The sequence below is a fragment of the Xyrauchen texanus genome, chromosome 3, assembly GCF_025860055.1.
Source record: "Xyrauchen texanus isolate HMW12.3.18 chromosome 3, RBS_HiC_50CHRs, whole genome shotgun sequence".
NCBI classification, from domain to species: Eukaryota; Metazoa; Chordata; class Actinopteri; order Cypriniformes; family Catostomidae; genus Xyrauchen; species Xyrauchen texanus.
In genome coordinates this window covers 18,934,573-18,946,305 of record NC_068278.1, presented here as the reverse complement: position 1 = coordinate 18,946,305, position 11,733 = coordinate 18,934,573, and positions in this window count along the sequence as shown.

Genomic DNA, 11,733 nt, shown 5'->3' with positions numbered 1-11,733 from the left:
CTGTGGATGATGCTGTCAACATGGGACTGCATTAAATCCTGCAACACCTTGACAGACCTGGGACTTATGCAAGGATCCAGTTCAACCTTCAATACCACAATGCCTGATCTTCTCTCAGCCAAACTGACCCAGCTCTCCGTGCCAACCACAATCTGTCGGTAGATCAGCAGCTTTCTGACAGATAGGATGCAGCCAGTGAGACTGGGGAAAATCACACCTGGGACCCTCACTATTAGCACTGGTGCTTCTCAGGGATGCATTCTCACTCCACTGATTTTCTCCCTATACACAAATGACTGCATTGCAAATAACCCCACTGTCAAGCTCCTGAAGTTTGTAGATGATACCATGGTCATTGGCCTCAACAGCGACGAGTCTGCATACAGATGGGAGATTGAACATCTAGTGAAATCATAGTGAAATAATGTAAATAAATATCTCATGTACATACAGTTGAAGTCCAAAGTTTACATACTGTACACCTTAGCCAAATACATTTAAACTCAGTTTTTCACAATTCCCGACATTTAATCATAGAAAAATTTCCCTGTCTTAGGTCAGTTAGGATCACTACTTTACAGTATTTTAATAATGTGAAATGTCAGAATAATGGTAGAGAGAATGATTTTTATTTATTTCATCACATTCCCAGTGGGACAGAAGTTTATTTACACTTGGTTAGTATTCGGTAGCATTGCCTTTATATTGTTTAACTTGGGTCAAATGTTTTGGGTAGCCTTCCACAAGCTTCTCACAATAAGTTGCTGGAATTTTGGCCCATTCCTCCAGACAGAACTGGATGTAACTGAGTCAGGTTTGTAGGCCTCCTTGCTCACACACACTTTTTCAGTTCTGCCCACAAATGTTCTTTCAGATTGAGGTCAGGGCTTTGTTATGACACTCCAATACCTTGACTTTGTTGTCCTAAAGCCATTTTTCCACAACTTTGGAGGTATGCTTGGGGTCCATTTGAAAACTCATTTGCGACCGAGCTTTAACTTCCTGGCTGAAGTCTTGAGATGTCTTGCTTCACTATATCCAGATCATTTTCCTTTCTCATGATGCCATCCATTTTGTGAAGTGCACCACTCCCTCCTGCAGCAAAGCACAACATGATGCTGCCACACCTATGCTTCTCAGTTGGTGCTTAGTGCTTAATGCATGCGCAGAGCCTTAGATGGCGCTGTAGGAGGTTTAATTGAGCTTGAAATCCTGATCTCCAAGGAGACTGCTAATGTCAATATTTTTAGTAAAAAAAAGTTATATTTTGGTCTATTCTCACCAAAAAAAAAAAAACAATTTGATCCATTCAGAAGACATCAGTGAAACCACTGGACTCTTATGGATTACTTTTATGCTGCATTTATGTGTTTTTTGAGCTTCAAAGTTCTGGCCACTATTCACAAACGTTGAATTGACCTACAAAATAGTGATATTCTTCTGAAAATCTCTTTTTGTTTGTGTTCTGAAGAAACAAAATGAAAGTCATATAGCCTCTTGTCCTATGCAGGGTCACGGCTCGCGGGAATATAAAAATATATTCTATTCTATTATTTTCGAATTATCTTGAAAATCTGGACATTTTTTAGATCATTTTTTTTATAGACATTAGTGCTGGGTCTCAAAAGACCTGAATATGTAAGAATGTTTGGTGAAAATCCCATGCATTTAAGGGTTAGGTGTGCAGCATGCAAATAATACAGTTTGATCAATTAATGCCAAAGCAAATGTACTTTTGCAGTTGGATTGGTATTAAACAGTTTTGGTAAATGGGAAAACAGAATTCATTTCCTTTACTCAGTTTTAAAAGTTTATCCTCATTATTTTAAATAAATACTTTTTTATTCTGAATTCACATTTGCACAATTTAAAGATCACTCAACTGAAATGCATGAATCCAAAAACAGGGGTTACACACGTTCTTCTGATACCTATCCTCAGGTGTTCAAAGACATAAGTGCCTTTCTTGTCTTTATTGACAACCCCTCCTCTCGTTTGCCTTGTAACTTGATTATTAGGTTACGGTCCCCACCTGTGTTCCCTGATATCTCTCCCTATTTATTCTCCCTGTGTGCGCAGTCTTGTGCTAGTTCATTGTCTTGTTGTGTTTTCATATGTCTTGGATATCCCATTGCGTTTGTTATTTGCTGGTTAGTTTTTATTTAGTTTTTGTCTCTCCACTGTGAGTTTTTGTTTTCTAGTGGTTGGTTTTGTTATTGTTTTCTCAGTTTCCTCCATTGTGAGTTTTGGGTTCTGTTTTGTATTGTTTTCAATGGAAGCCCATTCATTGTCCTTTTGCGTTTGGGTCATCTCTTCATGCTTGTTAGCATTCATGACAGATTTAGCTGAAACTAGCTATACACATGCTCCATTGCTCATTCAAACTGTATTGAGCTTGAAAAGGCTCTATTATTTATTTTTCTTTCTTATTTTCAGGACAGTTTCTTTTTCTTTCCCCTTTTCTCCTCAATATAGAATGCCCAATTCCCAATGTGCTCTCAGTCTTCGTGGTGGCATAGTGACTCGCCTCAATCCAGGTGGCGGAGGACGAATCTCAGCTGCCTCAGCATCTGAGACTGTCAATCCACGCATCTTATGTAGCTTGATGAGTTCATTACCGCAGAGATGTAGCGTGTGTGGAGGCTTCACGCTATTCTCTGCGGCATCCATGCACAACTCACCACGCACCCCACCGAGAGCTAGAACCACATAGTGACCACAAGGGAGGTTAACTCAACATGACTCTACCCACCCTAGCAACCAGGCCAATTGGTTGCTTAGGAAGCCTGACTGGAATCACTCAGCACCCTGAATTCAAACTTTAGACTCCAGGTGTTGTAGTCAGCGTCTTTACCCCCAGGTCAACAAAATGTGAATCAAATCCCACTAGCAAAACACTAAACAATGTGATTAATAAATCAACAGTAGATTTCCACTTGCATTTTTGAACACACAAAGAAGTATACTTTACGCATGGTCTTTTTAAAACCGTAAAAACAGCCTTAAATATTGAGGATTATGCTATAATATTTGTTTAGAGCTCATGTGTGCAATTTCATTGTTAAAGTAATTTCTTGTATCCCAGCTTAATATATAGAGTCAACAATAAGTAATTTCATTTCTTGTTTGATTTCACCTTAAAATGTAACTGTAAAAAGTTAAATGGAAAGGAGGCAAGAACCGGCTTTTCAATATAAAGAATATTTTAATGAGAAACTTAAAAGACAAACAAACACACACACATGACGGACATGTCCGTAAACTTTCTCTCTCTCCTGCACAATCCTCCGAAGTCGGCCTTTATCCCTCTTGGAGGCTTGATTAGCCTGATACGGGACCGGGTGTGTATAATCACAACCTGGCCCCGCCCTAAGCCCTGCCACATTCCACCCTCGTTCTCTCAGGCAGGGGAGACCCCTGCATGACGTATCCCCCCATTCCCTGGGGAGAGGCGTGCATTTTGCCCCATCTGCCGGCAGGTCATCCCCGTCTACCTGGACGAGGGAGGGGACAAGTGGAGGGAAACAGAAATAATTAAATAGGGGGGCACTTCCTGTAACAGTGTAGTACCCCCCCCCCAAAAAACACTGTCAAATTTAAATGAGAGGGAAAAGGCCAACACGGAGCGGCAGTGAGAGAGAGAGAGAGAGAGAGGAGAGAGATAAAAATTAGTTCTCCGATACGCCGTAGCTTGTTCCTCGGCCACTCCTCCACCCTGTAACGGATGACAGCCGCGCCTCTCCGGGCGGACCGGAGGCAGACCTCCAGCCCCTGGTGGACGGAACTCCCCGCCGCATTCTTGGGGAACATTCTTGGAGTGGTGGTGGTGTAGTGGTCTAAACCACATAACTGGTAAACTGTTAATCAGAAGGTCGCTGGTTCGATCCCCACAGCCACCACCATTGTGTCCTTGAGCAAGGCACTTAACTCCAGGTTGCTCCGGGGGGATTGTCCCTGTAATAAGTGCACTGTAAGTCGCTTTGGATAAAAGCGTCTGCCAAATGCATAAATGTAAATGTAAATGTAAATGAACAGAAGGGGCCCCCCCGCCCCTGGCAGTGGTTCTCCCGCTCCAGGTGGTCGGCTTTTCAATTTAAATAATATTCTAATGAGAAACTTAAAAGACAAACACACACACGACGGACATGTCCGTAAACTATCTCTCTCTCCCGCACAATCCTCCGCAGTTGGCCTTTATCCCTCTCGGAGGCTTGATTAGCCTGATAAGGGACAGGGTGTATAATCACGACCCGGCCCCGCCCTCCACCCTGCCACAGTAACACTGTGGTTTTTTGGCATTTTCAAAACCTTAGTCTGTTTCTTTTAGTGTCTAGACTGCAGTGCATCTCCTCCTCATGGACTGCACCAGATTTGCCTGTTCTTTCTGTGAGATGTTACCCCACTATTCCACCAAGGCACTTGGAAGTTCCTGGACATTTCTGGGGGAATGGCCCTAGCCCTCTCCCTCTGATCCAACAGGTCCCAGATGTGCTCAATGGGACTGAGATCTGAGCTCTTCACTGGCCATGGCAGAACATTGACATTCCTGTCTTGCAGGAAATCATGCACAGAATGAGCAGTATGGCTGGTGGTATTGTCCTGCTGAAGGGTCATATCAGGATGAGCCTGCAGGAAGGGTACCACATGAGGGAAGAGGATGTTTTCTCTGTAACACACAGCATTGAGATTGCCTGCAATGAAAAAAAAGCTACGCCCCAGACCATGACAGACCCTCTACCTCCACATCGATCCCACTCCAGAGTACAGGCCTTGGTGTAACGCTCATTCCTTCGATGATAAACACAAGTCCGACCAAAACCATGACTTGTCAGTGAAGAGCACTTTTTGCCAGTCCTGTCTGGTCCAGCAAAGGTGGGTTTGTGCCCATAGGCGATGTTGTTGCTGGTGATGTATGGTAAGGACCTGCCTTACAACAAGACCTCAGTCCAGTCTCTCTCAGCCTATTCCGGACAGTCTGAGCACTGATGGAGGGATTGGGCATTCCTGTTGTAACTCTGGCTGTTGTTAATGCCATCCTGTACCTGTCCCGCAGGTGTCATATTCGGATGTACTGATCCTGTGCACGTGTTGTTACATGTGGTCTGCCACTGCGAGGAAGATCAGCTGTCCTTCCTGTCTACCTGTAGCGCTGTCTTAGGTGTCTCACAGTACGGACATTGCAATTTATTGCCCTGGCCACATCAGCAGTCCTCATGCCTCCATGCAGCATGCCTAAGGCACATTCACGCAGATGAGCAGGGACCCTGGGCATCATTCTTTTGGTGTTTTTTAGAGTCAGTAGAAAGGTCTCTTTTTCTTCCTTGGAGTTTTATGGCAGTCGGCATCCAAATTGTTGCATTACTGCCACCTGTTGTCTTTCTTTAACTTTGTCCTTATTAATTAGATTTGTCCTTCCAGTCCAGTCCTCCTTAGGAAATTGATCAAATATTTCCTTCCTTGATCATTATTTCCACATCCTATTACATCCTATTATATTTTGACATAAAGATGTGTTTAACTGTCTCATCCTCCTGACATTCATCACATAAACCTGTAGGATGTTTTCCTATGATGTGCAGAGTTTTATTTAGCTTGCAATGACCTATCCTTAGTCTACTTATTATAACTTGCTCTTTCCTCTTATCTCCCCTCTCTCTTACATTCCTACTTTATTTTGAACCATGTACAGGTGTCTCCCCTTCTTTTCATGATCCCACTGATGTTGCCATTTTACATGATCTTTTCCATACTATATTCTTTCCTTATAACTTTGATAACTTAATTTTGACATCAACATGCCCCTTTTTTGTTGCCTCTTTTGCCAATCTATCAGCTTTCTAATTTCCCTGTATTCCCACATGTGCTGGGACCCACATGAATGTAATATTTCTCCCTAGTCTGCATATTCTTGTATTTGTAAACAAAATTTCATAAAATAATTCTTGATGATTTCTAGTTTCTCCATACATAATACTCGTAAGGGCTGATACACTACTGAGTCTCTACATATTAGAGTATTGTTATCCCTGGTCTGTCCAATCCATTCTAATGCTATTAATATATTCAACTGTATATACATTTAAGCTGTCTGATGTTCTTTTTTTATTCCCATTTCATATCTAGGGACGAATACTGCAGATCCTGTTGCATCCGTTTGTAGATCCTACAACCCATCTGTAAATATTTCAATGCTGTCTTTGTACTTATAATGCTTGTATTTATTATATTCACTGGTTATATCTATACTTCTACTTCTAAATTTTAAAAGCTCTAGATCAACCTTTGGGTTGTCCAGTAACCAAATTGGTTTGTCAGGCTATACCACAGTCTCAGCAAATTCTTTATCACACACTTCCATTTCCTTTGCTATTAAATCACCTGTCCCCTTAGATTGATCCAATAGTTGGTTGTCAATTGCCTTCATCGTAACCACAATGGCAATTCACCAGCTTCAACCTGAAGTGCACATACTGGGGAAGTTCTGATTGCCCCTAAGCATATTCTTAAAGCACGTGCTTGCACAATATCCAATTCGACTAACACAGATTTAGCTGCTGATCCATAAACAATACACCCAAAGTCTATCTTAGACCTTATTAGAGCTATATATATATATATATATATATATATATATATATATATATATATATATATATATATATATTTCAAAGTTGTAATACTTGCTCCTCATTCTAACCCTGTAAGACACCTCATCACATTTAGTACTTTTTACATTTATTAACTGTATACTTTATATGTTCTCTCCATGTTAGTTTTGTGTCAAAATATACTCCCAAAAATCAAAAACACTCTACTTTTTCAAATATATTTCCATACATTTTTAACTTGCATTCCTTGCTCTTCTTCTTATTTGTAAAGACCATTACTTTTGTTTTCTCCACTGGGAACTTAAATCCCCACTTTATTCCCCACTCTTCTACTTGCCCAATTCCTTTTTGCATCTTCTTGATTATATATTCAACATTTTTACCTCTCTTCCATGTTGCTCCATCATCTGCAAATAATGACCTCACCATATTCACTGGAAAGTTTAAGTAAATATCATTAATCATTATGGAAAATAAATTTGGACTAATTACACTCCCTTGTGGAGTTCCATTTTCTACATTATATTGCCTTGATATATCTGACCCTTTTTTCCTCTGTATATTCCTTCCATTTAAGAAATCCATGATCCAGTTGAATATTTTCCCTCCAACACCCATCAAGTGCAATTTAATTAGAAGTCCCTCTTTCCATAGCATATCGTATGCCTTCTCCACTTCAAAGAACACTGCTATGACTGTTTCTTTATTTATTTGAGCTTTCCTTATTTCCTCTTCCAACTGTATCACAGGATCCATTGTGTTTCTTCCTTTTCTAATCCACGTTGATATCCAGCCATTATATTTCTACTCTCTAAGAAATGCATTAGTCTTTCATTTATCATGCATTACATTATTTTACATATAAGTGATGTTAATGCTAATGGCCTATAGTTCCCAGGTCTACTTGCATCTTTCCCAGGTTTCCTTATTGGAATAATTACTTCTTCTTTCCAGCTTTGTGGCATTTTCCCTCCTCCTATTATACAACATCAACAGTTTCTCCTGACTTTCTGGACTTAAATGTTTTAACAAACTGTAAAATATTTAATCTTTGCCCGGTACAGTTTTCCCTGTCCTGTTCAAAGCTTTTTGCAAGAAAGGTCTCTTTAGTGTCCTAAGTTCTTATGACTGTGACATGAACTGCCTACCATCTGTATGCTGTTAGTGTCTTAACGACCATTCCACAGGTGCATGTTCATTCATTGTTCATGGTTCATTGAACAAGCATGGAAAACGTTGTTTAAACCCTTTACAGTAAATATCTGTAAAGTTATTTTGATTTTTACAAAATTATCTTTAAAATACATTGTCCTGAAAAAGGGACATTTCTTTATATATAAATTGCCCCATTGAGCAATAATTATGTGCAATACACAGTTTAATTTTAATTTTAATTTATATTATCCAACATATCCACTTCTGCCATTACTTACATTGCTCTGTACATAATATACAGTTTTTTGTTCTTTATTTAACAGATTTGTAATAGATTTGCACTACGTGTGTGTATGTGGGTATGTATGAAGGTGAGTGTATGTACGTATATGTATAATTATTTATTTTGTGTTCTTTTTTGTTTTTAATTACCTAGGTCTTGCTGCTGTTTTTGGTATTGTTTGTATTGTTGTAGACTGGAAGCTCCTGTCACCTAGACAAATTCCTTGTATGTGTAAGCATACTTGGCAATAAAGCTGATTCTGATTCTGATTCTGATATATATATATACATACACAACATATTCATGCTCTGACAGTAAACTAATATATTTCCTGTATAGATAGATTTATACTTATAGCCTACATACTGAATATACTCAATTGTTATATGGATATTTCACCCGAAAATTTAAATTCTCATAATTTACTCACCCTCATGCCATCCCAGATGTGCATGACTTTCTTGTGCTGAACACAAACAAATATTTTTTTAAGAATATTTCAGCTCTGTAAGTCCATGCAATGCAAGTGAATGGTGGCCAGAAATATGAAGGTTTAAAAAGCACATAAAGGCAGCATAAAATTTATTCATATGACTAAAGGGTTTTAATAAATGCCTTAGGTGAAGGTGAGAAAAAGTAATGTTTACTATAAATTCTCCTCCCTGCCCAGTAGTTGGCAATATGCAGTAAGAAAGTGAATCCTCAAAAATAAAAGAAGAATGTGAAAGTGAAGATTAATAGTAAAAAAGGACTTACATATTGATCTGTTTCTCACCTGCACCTATCACTTCTGAAGACATGGATTAAACCACTGGAGTCTTATTGATTACTTTTATGCTGCCTTTATGTGGTTTTTGGAGCATCAAAGCTCTGACCACCATTCACTTGCATTGCTGAAACCTACAACCTACAGAGCTGACATATTCTTCTGAAAATCTTCGTTTGTATTCAGCAGAAGAAAGAAAGTCTGGGATGGCATGAGGGTGAGTAAATGATGAGAGAATATTCATTTTTGACTGAACTATCCCTTTAAGTGAAACTAGTTTTCAACAGAAATTGCAGAATTAATTTCACATAACATAATAACAACATGCATACGACATAAGATTGGTTCTTCGAGTATGTAGCCACTAGAGGGAGCCAGTTTCCTTATTAACAACCAGATAGCTTCTGAATTATTTGGGAAGAGAGATAACACTTTTTAGAACAACCTCCATCCCTAGCATTATTGCAAAGTAACTTGATTGAAATCTACAGAGGCACATGTATCTATAGGAATACCTATATTTTGTCTTGAATTGTTGGACATCGCTATGCATGCTTGTATATATTCCTGTTACAAGGGTTACAAAAGTGCAGTGTCTGACTTCATGATCAGTGTTGCCTTTCCTGGGGATATCCGTCACAAACAGAGAGGCTGAGAGGGGGACAGGTTCAGGAAAAAAGCGCTCACTTGGTGGAGAGTGGGCTGTGCTGAAGAGGTGAGATTACATATATGTCTTAGACACACTTTTATCCACTACATATTTTTTCATTTCTACTTGGCTGGCACAGTGTACTGTATATTTTATGCAGCATACAGAGGAACTCAATATAATCTACATTTTATAGGCATTTCCATGATGTAAAAAGAGGTGCCTGAGATTACAAATGAGAACATACTGTATGTAAAACTAAATTGCTGTCTCAATTTTTGGTAGCTCTTACATAATTAATTAAAATAATCTTTTTTTGTATGACAACAGGTGTTAATTGTTAATACATCGCATGTGATGGAAACGCCAAAGATGCATATGAGGCATGACAAAATGGTAAACGTTCAAATTTATTTAATTTTTTTTGGCAAAAACCTTTAGTCTCTCCCTCCACTGAGTTTAGCTCTATCTCTCTCACTTCTCTCTCATGTCTGAACTTATGAGTGTGAGCAAGTAGAGCTCCTGCCCTACAGCTGTTGTGGTTCAAGGGCAGGAAGCAGCTTGGTTCCCACACAAAGGTACACATCAAACACCCAGACCAGTACAGACTCACACACAACAGCACAAATGCCAGGCACAAACATAACATTAAGTACAGTGAACAAATACACACCAAGACAAACAGGACATTCCTACTGTCTGATTTACAGGCAGTGTTTCCACTGAAACAGATGGTTTAGCTTGCAAATGACAGGTTGACTCTTACTTCATTAATATATATATATATATATATATATATATATATATATATATATATATATATATATACATACAGTTTCAGGGTCGTAGTAAGTGGGTGAAAGGTGGGAACGATTCTATGAGCCCAAAGGTCCAGGGGAGCCTACAACAAATAAGACATTTTATTTTTTAATAGTAAGAGGCCCAAAGCAATATGGAGTCAGTGGCCTAGAATTCCTGGCTATGGCCCTGTACAGTGTATATATATATATATATATATATATATATATAAGCACAGTATCAATTTACTTAAAATTGCACTTCTGTACTTTATGCACAGTACAATGGTATTCAAGAGTTTTTAGTTAATATGCTGGTTCACTCACAAATGCATCACAAATACACATTATTTTTGTGAGTAATTATGGGAATTTAAGATACAGGACGATTTCTAAATAAATTTGTAACATACTATATCACTTGCAACTTAGCATGCACTTTGCATTTAAACACAATTAAGCACAGTTGCAAGGGCAGTCATCTGGAGCAACCTGGGGTTAAATGTCTTATTCAAAGGCACTATAAATGACCCCACATAACAAGGCTGCATTGAACCATGATTTGCATTTAAAAGCACACATAATTTGCATGCTGAATTTGAAGAAGAACTTTGAAACTGTTTTACTACAAATGCCTTACGAGAACAACTCGTAGAATAACTTATAAAGTAAGTTATGTCTTGCAGGTAGTGATATTAGGATATTTGAGACACCATTATGTCTGGTTCTCATTAGAAAAATAAAACATGGTCAGTTAAGAACAGGTTGCCTGGTGAACATTTCACTGAATTTATCATTTTTTTTTTTTGCAAAATCATAAAACATGCCAACTTTCCACAAGCAACTGTTTTGAAATATATATTTCTCTGACTTTCTATCTGTGTATACGCCTATGCTGGGAAAAAAGGCTCAACTCTTTCCCAAGGTCCTAGATCACGTGGTTTAAAATTGGATCCTGAATGACCCACCCTCCCTATTGAAACGTCACCGCAGCTCAATCATTAAGATCTTGTAACACTGCCAAAGATTTTTTAAAACATTTGACTGAGAGTCTATTGAACTGGCAATGACACATAAAAAACAAAATACCTACAGACAATTAAGTCAGGGTTGAGAGTTAAGAAATGCTTGAAATTATGTTTTTACTGTGGGCTTGAAAGTTCAAAATAATGACATTATTTTCCACTTGTTTCTCGGTCCAGAGCATGCAAAATTCAAGCAGTCCTTGACCAAATGCAGAACTTTTTCTGTTTTTGTTCTGTTTATTTTATTCGTCAGCTTGATTCTTAATAAATGTGGTACACATGTGAGCAAAGAAAAGGTTTTTTTTTTATCGAATTATTGATTGAATTTTAATGTTTACATCTTTTACATGCACATATCTTAGGTTTAAATTACATTTGTCACTGCATGAATACATATACACTAATAAAGCCATTGTTTGTCATGCCTCTAGAAGTTATTAGATGGCCTAG